Source organism: Bacillus rossius, chromosome 2, assembly GCF_032445375.1.
Source record: "Bacillus rossius redtenbacheri isolate Brsri chromosome 2, Brsri_v3, whole genome shotgun sequence".
Lineage (NCBI taxonomy): Eukaryota > Metazoa > Arthropoda > Insecta > Phasmatodea > Bacillidae > Bacillus > Bacillus rossius.
In genome coordinates this window covers 70,065,672-70,082,664 of record NC_086331.1, presented here as the reverse complement: position 1 = coordinate 70,082,664, position 16,993 = coordinate 70,065,672, and positions in this window count along the sequence as shown.

Sequence of the window (16,993 nt, the reverse complement as noted above, 5' to 3'; positions counted from 1 at the left end):
TATTTTGATGGGCTACAATAGTTTAGACGAAATTTAGGCCGATATATTTTTAGGTATGCCCGAAGTACTGTAATTGTCATCATAATGTTATTTAAAAAATTATGCCAATTCTTGCCAAGATTCTTCCTTCTGCTTACAAAACACGCCATCAGTTCTCTTACACTCTAAAATATCGTCTTTCTTGCAACAAATCGACAAGGATGATTTTTTCTTTTTCAGATAAGAAACCCTTTTTTAGGTACTGAAATTTTCTTTTCCATCGTCATGTGTACCCGCGTGTACCCTAGTCAACTCACAACCGACCACAAGTTTGTAATCAATAAACAAAAAATAGGCTTGTATGTAAATATCACGATGCCAACATTTACAGCAAGAACTTCAAACATACTAAAGAAAATTCTCTGTGACTAGACGGAATTCAGTAGCCAATAGAAAACTTGCTTTCATTTTACAATCGATATTTACCAACCTAAACCTAGATCGTGAGATAGAATGTCTGAACTCGTAAGTTCACTTTGGTGCAACACATATACACTGGATCTCAGATTCGACTTGAGATCACACTGAAACAAAGTTCTTACGATCTCGGATCCGAACATTTATTGGTGCAACCAGCCCTAAGTCATCCAAATGACTACCGTGATGTCATACTGGCTGACTTATTATATTCCTTGATATTAGTGGTGGGCGGCCAGTCTGCTGGTAGCCTCTGCTTGACAAATTTTGATGGTTAAGGTCAGAGTCAACGGCAAGTCACGATCATCCAAGATGGTCACCATGACGTCAGATGGCAGTCGGCTTCTCGGCTTCTCGTCCTGGAACTTGCTGCCAGAGCCCCTTTTATAAAGTACTAAGGATAATAAAATATATTAGGCACCAATATTAAACATACAAAAATTAACAACCAAAATTTTACCATTTTTTCCGAAAATAAACTCTAAAGTGGTGAAAAAAGTGTTATGGTTTTCAGATAAATAGTTATAATTCCGAATATAATCAAGCATAATACAAGATATTGGATACCAAAATGAACATCCTAAAACCAGCATCAAGATTTGTAACATTTTGCGATGTAAGTATGTTTTAAGGCATGTTTTTGCGAGTTTGTAGATATGACATCCAAACGAAGACGTCCGAATCAATAAGAAATAGAAGTAAGAAACTAAAAAAAACCACTTGCCTGTAAAGTTACAAATTGCATTTTTTTTTTTTTTTTCATTTATGTAACTTCACCTTTTAAGGGGTTAAATGTTTTGATTTCTTTTAAAAGGTATTATTTCCAAAACTAATTATGTAACTCTAAATTTGGATAAAAAATTTAAATAATAAACTAAAATTATGGTTTTACTACTTTGCAAAATTCCTCCCGTAAGGGTTACAAAAGATTTAAGTTCGGTTAAAATGAAAATAAATGCGTATTTACGAATATACTAGATCTAAGGGTAAGAAATTATGAATGAACAATCAGCATATAGAGTTAAGAATTGTATTTTTAATTTTTTTCTGATTTCTACATTTAACTTCCTTCCAGGAAGAGTCCAGTTTATCAGAAGTGTATACCTGTGGCTTTTGCACTGAGGAAAAGGGTAAGTGCAAAACTGGACCATCTAGTGCAGCAAGGTGTGTTTGAACCAGTATCTCAAGGTGAGCTACACGAGTGTTGCCAATCGTAAAAAGTAATGGTTCGATCAGATTGTGTGGTGATTACAAGAGCACGCTGAACAGTGTGTCTGCAACAGAGGTATTGTGCCGCTTATTTGCAAATGTCACCTTTTTATCATTTGTTTATTTAAGCTAATTATTGGTTATTATTTATAGGGGAATATTTTATTTTTTCCTTGGGACCATTTTTGCCAGGCCACAGCCTCAGGCCTTCCTGCGTAGACAGTTGGCTACGCAAACTTCCTGGCTCTACTTTCCACGCAGTTCTAGCAACGACCGCCATTTTCTCTCGCCTTCAGTCACAGACAGACGTGATAACACCTGTACCTCAGGGCTGGGAGACCACGTCTCTCATCTCAGATCCAGATACTCACCGTGGCTGAGAGTTGCCCTTTTGTAATCACACCCCTGTCTCGTATAAAAGCCCGTTCCAACACGCCCGACGTAGGATCGACTAGTTGTGGCCGGTCCGGCTACTTAGGCATATTTATAATTTAATTTTTTGTTAAATCTCCTGTTTAAATTATTAAATTGTATTTCTTGTTTAATTGTCATATCCATTATATGTTTTCAATCTTTATTTGTTTTATATTAATTTGTATTACGATTTAGTGTTCAAGTTTTGCTACGTGTTTATGGCATGTTTATTCCAACACACCCGACGTAGGATCGACTAGTTGTGGCCGGTGCGACTACTTAGGCTTATTTATAATTTAAATTTTTGTTAAATCTCCTGTTTAAATTATTAAATTGTATTTCTTATTTAATTGTCATATCCATTATAGGTTTTAAATCTTTGTTTGTTTTATATTAATTTGTATTACGATTTAGTGTTCAAGTTTTGCTGCTTGTTTATAACCGCTGGGGAGAGCGCTGGCGGGGAGAGGCCACCGAGGTGACGTCATGCGACGGCAGCGCCGCGCGATGTGTGGATGCGCGGCGGACTGCTGAAGGCAGGGGAGTTGGTCTTGAAGTGCTGAGGGTGGAAGCACGTAGGCACGGCCATGATGTAAAGAAGATGAGGTGAAACCGTCCGGCCGCCCAAACGCGTCCTCCACTGCGCACTACTTCACCTTGGTCGCACCGCCCGGTCTACACGCAGCGCGCTTACGGGAATACGACGCAGAGACAGTTCATTTACAATCGTTTGTATAGTAAGAGTTACCACGAAGCGTAAAAATACTTTGCTATGTACATTGTATAGCATGCATTTAGAACATACAGTTTAAATAAATGTATTAGCATCCAAACGCGGGGTTTCTATTAATAATAAAATCAACGAAGCAATATTTTTCTGCTGTTTCATCACTTCAAAATGTTGATTGGGTCTTCTAAACACAGAATGGTAATGGTAATTGGAATGAATATATTCGAAAATATTTATTATGAATATTAATAAAATAGACATAATAAACAATCAGGATGCAGGCGACAAAGAATAATACAAACATATTACAAAAAATAAGCATCTGACAGCAAAGTTTCTATAAATACGTATTTGTAATTTACATAAACATAAGCACTTTTGATTTATTTACTAATTTTAATTTTATTTAGTTACAAACAATAAACAAAAGGATAAATAATGATAGAAAGTATATTTAAAAATATATTTAAAACATATTATTAAACCAAATAGCTCTACAATCTTCAACAAAAAACAGCTTGCAGGCATTACAAAATTTTTAGGTACAAATATATTAGTAGAATGTTTTTAAACTTACTTATATCAACTTAACATATTATATAATGTGATAGTAATTTACATTTATAAATTGTTATATAAGTAGTATAGGAATGTATGTTCTGGCACTGGGTTCTGGGTGTGGATTGTGATTGTCGGTCCGCCATATTGGATTGTGACGTCACGGCGGCCATCTTGGATGGTTGTGACCTTGACCTTTGACCTTGACCTTGACCCCGACGGGCATTTTGGATCCGCCATCTTGGATCCGCCATTTTGGATGACGTCATTGTGTTCTCGAAAATTCCGGCAATGTGTTTTCCGCCATTTTGGATGATGACGTCACCGTTGCAATTTCCGTTACGGCCGCCATCTTTAACTTTTTTATTTATTATCCGATTTTAATGAAATTTTTTTTAAAATTTATTAAAAAATCCATTTAATAAAATTTTAATAAATTATTAATAAAAAATATACTTTTACGACACGGAGTCCGGAGTCCTCGGTTCGAACCCGGTGAGGGCAAGAAAAAAAATAAAAATGGCGACCGATCCTTCCCCCTAGGTGTCTGCAGGCAGACTGACCCCCACCACTTCTTACCATGTACATATACGAACTTACACCCCCCTAAAAAATTATTTTTTTCGCACATGACGACCATCCCCTCCTCTTGTTTATTTTATTATTATTTTTCTTCGTAATAACCACCCTCCTCCACCACTACTCTAGTTTTATCCCTCCCTCCCTCAATTTACCGTCATTCGCACCCCTACCCTCCTCCTCACCCCTATTCTACCTTTTAAAGTATAAATACCGGCCGCAGGACCCGGGAGCCGTCAGTTTTTGCCTCAGTTCCTCCTCCTCCGCTACCGAGTACTTACTTCGTGCCGCGGAGACGTCCGTCGACGCCGAGTACTTACTTCGTGTCGAGGAGACTGATGGTTATTTTTTTTTTTTTTTTCACGTAATAAGTGGGGTCCTATCGGTATAAATTGAGGTCAACATCCTAGACACAGCAGTCAACAAATAGTCGAGTGGGTATAGAGCTACTGCTACAAATTCAAGCAAATGCCGTTCGATCTGTCTGCAAAGTACGCGGAAGTAACGCCGGGATTCCGCCGTGTGAACTACATCACCAAGGATGGATACTTCCAACTAGAGGTCTGCAACTTCGGTCATCACTGGACCAGTGATTGTGACGAGGAGGCTCCGGACATCATCGAGACATCCTGCAACAAGATAGATTGTGTCGTCCAATATCTAAGACCTGACAGTACATTCCCTACAACATTCGAAGCACTTAAGGCTGCATCAGCGACTGAAACTATAAGCTCGGAACCAGACTACTCCTCAGTAAGGTGCGAGTTGCGGCGCAACACCGATCCGGAGGCAGTAATTAGTTGGAAGGAACAGTGTGACGGGTTTATTCACAACACCACCTACGTTAACCATCATTGGTACACATCCTGCAGCTTTCTACTGTGTAGACTCTACCGCTTCACACCCTTCAGTTAAATTTGTAAGCTAAGAAGAAATTTGAAGGGCTCGTGCGGTTATTATGTCTTCGCGCAAATGTCATTGATTTCAACAGCTTGTGGTGTATTAGGACCATACCCTTAGAGGACATACCAAGTGAAGCAGAGGATGAGGAAACATACCTTCACAACTGGTATGACATCGAGTGCTGCAGACGACAGGGACGTCGCTGGTCGCGAGACGAGCCACGGGGTCGATCCCCCGATCGTGTCCTCTCACCAGTGGAGTCTGCCCGTCAAGTGTTTGGAGAGGCGGGCTCTCGTCAGTTCGTGAACCATGGACCATCACGTGAGGCGCCATTGTCCCACACAACCATTGCTGGTGCTGCCCGAGAGCCTGGTACATCTCGTGACGGATCTCCATCTTTGTCATCTCCCACACCGTCGAGACCATTAACGCCACTATCGTCAATTGCATCACGCCGAATGTCAAGTTCTACAATGTCTACACCGTCGTCATCGCTACCTCATCATCATCCCGTGTCGAAGTGTACTGATAGTCATCGCTCCATACCAGAGTCCACAGAAGAACAATGATCTGCGTGACGACAAGTATAGCGTGAAATATTTACAGTGTTCAAGTTTTGTCACTCCTGTTGCGTCAGTTATTGTCCCGTAGCTATATCAAAACTTTTTATTTGAATCAAGTGTGAACTAAATAATCATAATCATCAGTGACTCAAAATTACATGTTATATTTTTTATCACCCATAAAAATTTATATGTGGTGTGTAAGACTATAAAGAAAATATACAATCAGAACTATATGTAATGAACTACACTTCATCATTGTAATGCGTCCTCTGTAATCGTCTGGTACCGGACGGGGAATTGTTGGAAATAAAATAAATCCAATTTATGTGTGTATGTTATATTAATCCGCAATCACTATACTAAATTAAAGTTTAAAAAAAAATATTAAATATTCTTGTTTCACTTTAAATACTATTAGTTATAAAAAAAAGTAGCAGGGAAAAAATTTACAATTTAAAAGTTATTTACATTTATAAAAAAAAAAGCTGATACTTGAAATAACACTAATGTGTTACATTTATAAAAAAGTTGATAATTAAAATAATAATGCGTTACATGTATAAAAAGTGATATTTAAAATAAAAATTTTCTACATTTATAAAAAAATTCAATATTTCAAGTTTAATGAAAAATCTTTCATATTAGATACTGAATAATTTTTTCAAAAAGCCAGCACAGAGGCGGCGAGAGATCGCTCGACCGTGACGAGGTACCAGCACGAGGTGGGAGTGGAGCAGGGGAGGAGGGAAAAATTTGCAAGCGTGCATGTCCGCTCACCGGCGGAAGCGCTAGCCCCGCCTCCACCAGGGCCGCATGGAGGAGGAAATCTACCATCATTCCTCCGTTGGACGCGGCAGAGAGCGCTGCGCCGAAGACACCGCTCCGAACATACACACAATATACAGCAATTAAAAAATTTTACTACGTACATTAAACAAAGGAAACACATTCAACCATAGAAGAAAAAAACAGAAAAAAAAACGGAATGTACACACAGCACAAACAGGAAACGGAATGAACACACCGACACACAGGAAAATGGAATTTACACACAGGAAAACGAAAAGTACACACAGGAAAACGAAATGTACACACAGGAAATCGGTACGTACACACAGTACAAACAGGAAAACGAAATGTACAAACAGGAAAACGAAATGTACACACAGCACAAACAGGAAACGGAATGAACACACCGACACACAGGAAAATGGAATTTACACACAGGAAAACGAAATGTACAAACAGGAAAACGAAATGTACACACAGGAAAACGAAATGTACAAACAGGAAAACGAAATGTACAAATAGGAAAACGAAATGTACAAACAGGAAAACGAAATGTACAAACAGGAAAACGAAATGTACAAACAGGAAAACGAAATGTACAAACAGGAAAACGAAATGTACAAACAGGAAAACGAAATGTACAAACAGGAAAACGAAATGTACACACATGAAAACGAAATGTACACACAGGAAAACGAAATGAACAAACAGGAAAACGAAATGTACACACAGGAAATCGGAACGTACACACAGTACACACAGGAAACGGAACGATCACACATACAGTAGCGGAAACACAGACTTATTTGGAAATCAGGATACAAGAAATAAATCATACTTTTTTAAAATATAAATAATTCATTTTATTTTTCATTAGTACACACATGACAGTTAATCAAATGATTATTGTAAGTAGCCAGCGTTCCGAAGCTCTTTAAGTATGGTCGATACTTCCACGATATGCGAGTAGTGTCCTCTACGAACAGATGCCACCATCAGTTTTAGCCGGTCAACCAATATGTTTGGATCTTTCCATGATGTGGAATCAATCTCTTCTGCCACCATCTTCCTTGCACGTTTATTATAAATATTATGATCTCTGCTGTCCTCCGTTTTAACACCAACCTCAGGGTTACTTTCATCATCGAGCCAGTGATCATCTCAAGCTTGATCAGATTTATTTATTACATCACGACGTTTCCATCGCTTCGGTCTCAGGACACCACCACGTTCATCGGTCTTGTCAGCTTTAGGTTCTGCATCACAGTCTTAGATCACGTCGCCAGCTTCAGAGTCACTGTAGCAATCACCGTAGAAGGCATCGTTTTCACCCAGATTACCGTATAAGAACTCGTTATCGTCGATGTCGAAGTGTCTGCATCGCCTTCATGCTTCCTTTTTAGGAGTCCATTATTTTTACAAAGTATGGAGTATCTGCTAAATATAGGCTTGAGTGTATTTTCACTTTTCAAGGTGTTGATACTTCCATTAGTTTCAGTCTTCCCGAAACCATCAGCATCCTTCAATATTTGTTTCTCGTCACGATCGTCGTGCTACGGCTTCCATCATTTCTATATTAATAATATTATTTGTCTTAAAATCTCCGCGTCCGTGTCACTATCACAGACGTAAAGACATCATCTTCGTAGCTGTCATCAATATTGCCATGAGCTGCATCAATATCACTCATTTTATGATATCGTTTCCACATTTCAGTTGTCAGTGATTTACCCGCAATCTATGATCTTGTGAGCTCCATTCTCTTTTTCTTTAAAAGCCTATGTGTCCAGTTTTATTATTTAATCCTTCAACCCATCATCCCAAACCCAATTAAATCATCTTAGTATATAGATAAAAAATCAACAAAGTTCCTTTCATTTAATCTTAGGAACCGCATCATCCTTTCCACCTATATTTTAGTTTCTTGAGCCCAAGAGTCTTTCATTATATATACCATGCAGTGTTCTTCAAGAGATGTGGTATACAACCATTTCTACATAAAAATCCATCCTATCGATGATTTGTTTACACATAAAAAAACCTTCACGTTAGTTTTACATGTTTTATTAAATTATCTTTTCAACTAAAATAATTACCACACATAGTAATTTCTACAAAGGACACTTTGTCCAAGACATTTTAACCATCATCTCTCTGAAAACAACCATGTTCCATCTATATCACAAAGTAAACAAGGGTTAGAGGAGATGGGACAAACAAGTGCTAGTCACTCATAGGGTAAGAACCATGTGTTCGATACCTATCTCAGTCAATGTAGCATCTATGTATTTCTCTTAGCTCATGTAGAAAAATATGTTCCAATGCATACGAATTTAAACTTATTCACGTACGACTAGTCAAAAGTACATAAATTCAAGCACGTTAACCTAAAAAAAAATTCTCAAGGATAGAGGCAGAGACTTCTCGATCGAGACATGCCTACCATCACCTGCAAATGAACATTGACCCCTCGCGCGGGAGTTGCAAGCTTGCAGAATGCTGCGACACTCATATGTTTTGCTCGAGACATGCATACATCACGCCGCTAGCCTTCCAACTCAGTGCACGTAAAACTCCAGTGAAATCGTAATCAAGCTCATGTAAAGTACTTGACAGAACCACTTCAAAGTATACATCACTGAACCAGAGCAGAAAATCAGCCTACGAATGTATATCTTGCTACCTACAAAAATAAATGTGTAGCACATATACGAGAGGAGTCGATTCCTACATAGCATACTCCTTACGCTGATAATTATAAGCGGCAAAATACTTCAAATCATGACCCCGGCTAGTATACATTTTTTTCGTGAACCCTAAATTCATGTTAGTAATCGGTACAAATGTGTGAGTAATTCGGACGAATAATCGCTTACCAAGTATCCAGAATCTTACTGTTACAACCCAGCCAGTGCACCAGAGTACCCCGAAGTGTGGTCAATTGATAATCATTCTTTAATTTTTTAATATCACCTCCGTAGTGTACACCGATATATGACAGGTTACGATTTAAGACCATAAATTTCCCACAAGTCTGTTAGTTTTATTTCGGGAAGTAATAAATTATTTCTCAAAAATAATAAATCAAGTTCTTAGTCAGATTTGCTCTAATGCTACGGTATTACCTGTACCAGCACTTTACCAAAACATCTCCCATAAAAATCTTAAGAATACAGATGGCATACTCAGACAAAAATAATTCTAGCAAAAAAAAAAAAACAGTCTTCATCATTATTGGTAAAAAAAATAATACAAACAAACAAGACATAGCGCGCATTACAAATTCGACCAAAATTACGTGTCACATGTAGTTTATTGCATTAAGATAAACGATGTAGGTTAGGGAAAAATAAATAAAAAATTCTTTAATTCTATAATTTATTTAAAATTGTACATTTATACACAATAAAATCTGACATGGTATAAATATCGTATACATTTCTCAGTCCGTGCGACAGTCATTTTTATTAAAATAAATTATTATAGTTCGTATTAAGAATGACAAAATACAAATAATTCATACAGATCACGATACATCAGTTCAGGAGTGTAACACCTTAGAGGGCCTGAAATTATGCTAGAGACCTTCCTTTACAAATTTTATAATGTTTTTTCAAGTAAAATTTTCGTGTAACCTGTATACCGCACTTCTCACACAGAAATTTTACACGATCAAGATTTCTTCTGCAGTCATGCTTTTCATGGATGCGTGTACTTCGTAGTCGTTCAAATCGTTTACCACAGTAGCAGCACTCATACAGATATTCATCACAATTACCATCGCTTCCCCGATGTACAACTTGCAAATGAACTTTGCTTTTACAATGCCTAATCAAATTACTTTTGTTTGTGAAATGTACACCACACGGGTCACACGGAAATGACACACGATTAGCGTTTCTTCTACAGACATGATTTTCATGTCTTCTTGCATGTTGACGGTATTTAAAACTTTTGTCACAGTAACAGCACCGATGTTCGTTAGTCGTTCTTGAATCACCAGTCATTGAAGTTTCCATCGAGGACGAAACGAAGTTCGTAGAGTTTTCCTGTGTAGCCAGCACCACCGGCATTAAAGTCTCTCCTGCTGACGGTATCACGACTGTTGAAGTCTCCTCTTGTGATGACGTCGTCGTCGTTGCCGACGGGATCTGCACATTCTCCGCCATAGCTGACGTCAGGGTTCCCGTAGTCGATGGTACAACATCCATCAAGTTCGTCGTTTTAGATGGTAATGATGCCATCAAGTTCACAAGAACAGGTAATTACGCGTCTTATGCACCAGAAGAATCAAACTAGGTGATCCTTACACCGTCGTCGTCGCCAGTAACAAACTGAGCGACCTGCTGTCTAGGACTCGCTTATATACATGCACCGGTTTGAATAATACGCTAGTCAAATCAAGAACCAATTACTATAATACTCGAGTCAATACATCATCCATTGTTATTACTAAAAAAAAAATTAGGAATTTCAAGGAATAAAAGTTTAAATTATATATTGAAACAACTAATCTCTCATCCTACATACACGGTTTATTTAGACTTACTAGAAGGATTAAGAGTCTCTGAACAATGGAACTTTCAGAAACCAAACATAGTTTCAACTACTCAAATTTAAATTTTATTATGTACAGCTACACATAACCTCCAACTGACTCCAAATGTCTACAACACATTTCTAAAATAATTTATACGATACCGGGCTAGGTCCAAAGTCAATTATTTTTGTACCTCTCATCTACAGTTCAGAGGACCTTCAGTGTTGATATAGCTACAGCCAAGACATGTCCAGTACCATACATCTTCAAAGCCTTCAGAGTCGATCCTTGTTAAGCCTTATGACAAAAGTCTCCGAAACAAGAGACCTACTCTATAAGTTTACTATACACTTTTATGCTTTATATAGCACACATCGATAAATATCTTCGTAAATAACCCAAAATATTATCAGACCACTAGCATTCGATTTATGCACATACAGTAGGACACCAACATATCCATCAACACAAGTCCATTCTACATTAAGCTCCTCACTTATTTTCATCAGTCTACACTCAGCACACAAAAACTAAATGAAGTCAATTAACAACCTAGTATTTATATACATCCAGTCATTTAACAGCATACCGATGGCTAGTTAAATAAGATTGACAGTGAACATGTTAGCAAAGTTTAAATTTATATAGGACCAGGGACCCATTGAACCTTCAGAACCGAGCTACACATACTCAGTGCTGGATGCAAGTTAATTCTACACTCATTTTCCATCATCGAAACTCAATTCGTCACTCATTTTCCGTCATCGACACTCAATTCAACACTCATTTTCCGTCATCGACACTCAATTCAACACTCATTTTCCGTCATCGTCACTCAATTCTACATACTCTTTCCTTCTTCAACACTCATTTTCCTTCATCTACATAAAATAAAATGTAAACTTTCCAACACCCACCCACACACACACACACACACACACACACACACACACACACACACACACACATAGATATATATTAAAATAGTCATCCGCAACTCAATTCTTTAAAGTAGCAAACACATGAACTTTATTAGGGCAGGAATAACGACACATTTTAATAACAATTTTTAAAATTATAATACAAAAGTATAAAATTTCATCAGTCAATACACATTACTAACTTATTATATATACCCTGAAATTCTAAGTTCATCAAGAATAGTCCACGTTTCTTTGATAACTGATACAATTTCGTCATCTTGCGAAACAAGTAAAAGTCGCAACCTGTTCGTTAACACGTTCGGGTCTTTCCACGATATATAATCAATTTCACTTGATGCCACCATCTTCTTCGAATGTTTGCTGAACATATTCTGAAAATCGTAATAATGATTATGATAATTTGTATCAACATCATCGGTGATGTTCACATCTTTATCAAACACACTGACATCTTCATCTTGCATATCCCAGTATTTCGAATTTTTTGACATTGGAGTACCATCATTGGCATCAAGCTTACTTGCTAATTTTCCAAAAAAATATTCCAAAGTCCGTAGAAGTCTACTATAAGACGACTTGTCACTTTTTCTGGAGATGTTACTTTCATTATCTTCTACCTTACTTATATCTTCAACACCAGTTAAGCTATTTCCTTCCTCAAAACCTGGAGATATTTTAACACAATCGCTTTTAAGACTAGGTAGATCAATTTCATTGTAAGACATACTGTCCCCGAGCATAGCGTCTCCATCTACGTACTTTATCTCCTGCACGAGCTTGGCTTTACAAGTTTTATCATGTCTTTTTAAATTATCTCTTCGTGACAACCGTCTTCCACACTTGCCACAAATTAGTAATTGACGGTATGAGCTTTTAACACATTCGTTCTTTTCATGTCTACGAGCATTATAGATGTTATCAAATTATTTGCTACAGTATGTACAATGTCCTACAGATCGAGATCGATATTTGTGTATCGTACCTTCACTAATCTGTACGTACTCCATAATGGTTGAATAGCAACTAAAAGTATTTCTTAGGTACTTCGTATTTTTATGTATGAACATTTATCAATTATTTACGAAAAAAGATTTTTTTTTTCTCTCATTTTGAAAAAAAAATCATGTTCCACGCAGTTTTACTACCCACCTTCATATTTCCTCATATGTTATGTTGTAAAAGCAAACAAAGTTGGTTGTAGGTTATGGAATGCTCACTCACGATCTCTTGAAAAAGGTGTACCTCCCTAGATCTCAAGAGGAAGAACATTGACCTTATTTAAAAATTAGTGAATAATATCATGGTCTAGCAGGAATCACAAGATAATCTATTCTCATATTAGCAACCATCATGTATCAGTTGTCTGTATAAGCAGTCAATGTTTTGTGTGGGATGCAGGATGCTCCCTTACGATCGCAACAGAAGGGAGGCTTCGCTAGAACTCAAGGGGAAGGGAAATCTTCGTGAGTGATAGCGTTTCTCAGTTGTTTCATGACGTAGTGATCGTCTGATTAATGAACTTTGGTTTTTGTGTGATTTCCACCTGTTAAAATTATTTTTTAAGTGTTGATTTGATAATATGACTTCGGAAATTTATACGAAACTCTGAATAAAATTACCTGTCTTAGACACCAAGAACAATACAGTTTGTCCTTCATGTTAATGCTTATCAGCTGTCTCAAAGCATATTATTTGTCTGAGTAAGGTTATTATTTTTTAAATCCACCTGATAAAAATATTGTAAGTGGTGATTTATTGACAGAATTTCACTTATTAAATCTAATTCTGAATAGAAATGACATGACTCATTAAGTAAAAAATTCTTCATGCAGAGATAGATTTTTCACAAATAATCAGGAGCACTCGGAGAAAACCATCAGATGTCTAGCCAGGAATAATCAGAAACACTTGGAGAAAACCATCAGATGTCTAGCCAGGAATAATCAGAAACACTTGGAGAAAACCATCAATATATTAACAAGAATAATCAGAAGCACTCGGAGAAAACCATAAGATGTCTAGTCAGGTATAATCAGGAGCACACGGAGAAAACCATCAATATATTAACAAGAATAATCAGAAGCACTCGGAGAAAATCACCATAATATTATCAATAATAATCGGAAGCACACGGAGAAAATCACCATAATATTGACAAGAATAATCGGAAGCACACGGAGAAACCACCACAAGTTTTCTTTGATATCATAAAAATACAGGAAAAAAAATTTAATAAATAACAAAAAAATTAATAAAAAATTTTAAATGACAAAATAAAATACAAAAAATACATAAACAGATTCTGCTAGCTTGTGAACTTCTCATTGTTGAGCAAAGATATAGTTCTAGTACAAGCCAGAATTTTATGTATTTTTTGTATTTTATTTTGTCATTTAAAATTTTTTATTAATTTTTTTGTTATTTATTAAATTTTTTTTTCTGTATTTTTATGATATCAAAGAAAACTTGTGGTGGTTTTCTCCGTGTGCTTCCGATTATTCTTGTCAATATTATGGTGATTTTCTCCGTGTGCTTCCGATTATTATTGATAATATTATGGTGATTTTCTCCGAGTGCTTCTGATTATTCTTGTTAATATATTGATGGTTTTCTCCGTGTGCTCCTGATTATACCTGACTAGACATCTTATGGTTTTCTCCGAGTGCTTCTGATTATTCTTGTTAATATATTGATGGTTTTCTCCAAGTGTTTCTGATTATTCCTGGCTAGACATCTGATGGTTTTCTCCAAGTGTTTCTGATTATTCCTGGCTAGACATCTGATGGTTTTCTCCGAGTGCTCCTGATTATTTGTGAAAAATCTATCTCTGCATGAAGAATTTTTTACTTAATGAGTCATGTCATTTCTATTCAGAATTAGATTTAATAAGTGAAATTCTGTCAATAAATCACCACTTACAATATTTTTATCAGGTGGATTTAAAAAATAATAACCTTACTCAGACAAATAATATGCTTTGAGACAGCTGATAAGCATTAACATGAAGGACAAACTGTATTGTTCTTGGTGTCTAAGACAGGTAATTTTATTCAGAGTTTCGTATAAATTTCCGAAGTCATATTATCAAATCAACACTTAAAAAATAATTTTAACAGGTGGAAATCACACAAAAACCAAAGTTCATTAATCAGACGATCACTACGTCATGAAACAACTGAGAAACGCTATCACTCACGAAGATTTCCCTTCCCCTTGAGTTCTAGCGAAGCCTCCCTTCTGTTGCGATCGTAAGGGAGCATCCTGCATCCCACACAAAACATTGACTGCTTATACAGACAACTGATACATGATGGTTGCTAATATGAGAATAGATTATCTTGTGATTCCTGCTAGACCATGATATTATTCACTAATTTTTAAATAAGGTCAATGTTCTTCCTCTTGAGATCTAGGGAGGTACACCTTTTTCAAGAGATCGTGAGTGAGCATTCCATAACCTACAACCAACTTTGTTTGCTTTTACAACATAACATATGAGGAAATATGAAGGTGGGTAGTAAAACTGCGTGGAACATGATTTTTTTTTAAAAATGAGAGAAAAAAAAATCTTTTTTCGTAAATAATTGATAAATGTTCATACATAAAAATACGAAGTACCTAAGAAATACTTTTAGTTGCTATTCAACCATTATGGAGTACGTACAGATTAGTGAAGGTACGATACACAAATATCGATCTCGATCTGTAGGACATTGTACATACTGTAGCAAATAATTTGATAACATCTATAATGCTCGTAGACATGAAAAGAACGAATGTGTTAAAAGCTCATACCGTCAATTACTAATTTGTGGCAAGTGTGGAAGACGGTTGTCACGAAGAGATAATTTAAAAAGACATGATAAAACTTGTAAAGCCAAGCTCGTGCAGGAGATAAAGTACGTAGATGTAGACGCTATGCTCGCGGACAGTATGTCTTACAATGAAATTGATCTACCTAGTCTTAAAAGCGATTGTGTTAAAATATCTCCAGGTTTTGAGGAAGGAAATAGCTTAACTGGTGTTGAAGATATAAGTAAGGTAGAAGATAATGAAAGTAACATCTCCAGAAAAAGTGACAAGTCGTCTTATAGTAGACTTCTACGGACTTTGGAATATTTTTTTGGAAAATTAGCAAGTAAGCTTGATGCCAATGATGGTACTCCAATGTCAAAAAATTCGAAATACTGGGATATGCAAGATGAAGATGTCAGTGTGTTTGATAAAGATGTGAACATCACCGATGATGTTGATACAAATTATCATAATCATTATTACGATTTTCAGAATATGTTCAGCAAACATTCGAAGAAGATGGTGGCATCAAGTGAAATTGATTATATATCGTGGAAAGACCCGAACGTGTTAACGAACAGGTTGCGACTTTTACTTGTTTCGCAAGATGACGAAATTGTATCAGTTATCAAAGAAACGTGGACTATTCTTGATGAACTTAGAATTTCAGGGTATATATAATAAGTTAGTAATGTGTATTGACTGATGAAATTTTATACTTTTGTATTATAATTTTAAAAATTGTTATTAAAATGTGTCGTTATTCCTGCCCTAATAAAGTTCATGTGTTTGCTACTTTAAAGAATTGAGTTGCGGATGACTATTTTAATATATATCTATGTGTGTGTGTGTGTGTGTGTGTGTGTGTGTGTGTGTGGGTGGGTGTTGGAAAGTTTACATTTTATTTTATGTAGATGAAGGAAAATGAGTGTTGAAGAAGGAAAGAGTATGTAGAATTGAGTGACGATGACGGAAAATGAGTGTTGAATTGAGTGTCGATGACGGAAAATGAGTGTTGAATTGAGTGTCGATGACGGAAAATGAGTGACGAATTGAGTTTCGATGATGGAAAATGAGTGTAGAATTAACTTGCATCCAGCACTGAGTATGTGTAGCTCGGTTCTGAAGGTTCAATGGGTCCCTGGTCCTATATAAATTTAAACTTTGCTAACATGTTCACTGTCAATCTTATTTAACTAGCCATCGGTATGCTGTTAAATGACTGGATGTATATAAATACTAGGTTGTTAATTGACTTCATTTAGTTTTTGTGTGCTGAGTGTAGACTGATGAAAATAAGTGAGGAGCTTAATGTAGAATGGACTTGTGTTGATGGATATGTTGGTGTCCTACTGTATGTGCATAAATCGAATGCTAGTGGTCTGATAATATTTTGGGTTATTTACGAAGATATTTATCGATATGTGCTATATAAAGCATAAAAGTGTATAGTAAACTTATAGAGTAGGTCTCTTGTTTCGGAGACTTTTGTCATAAGGCTTAACAAGGA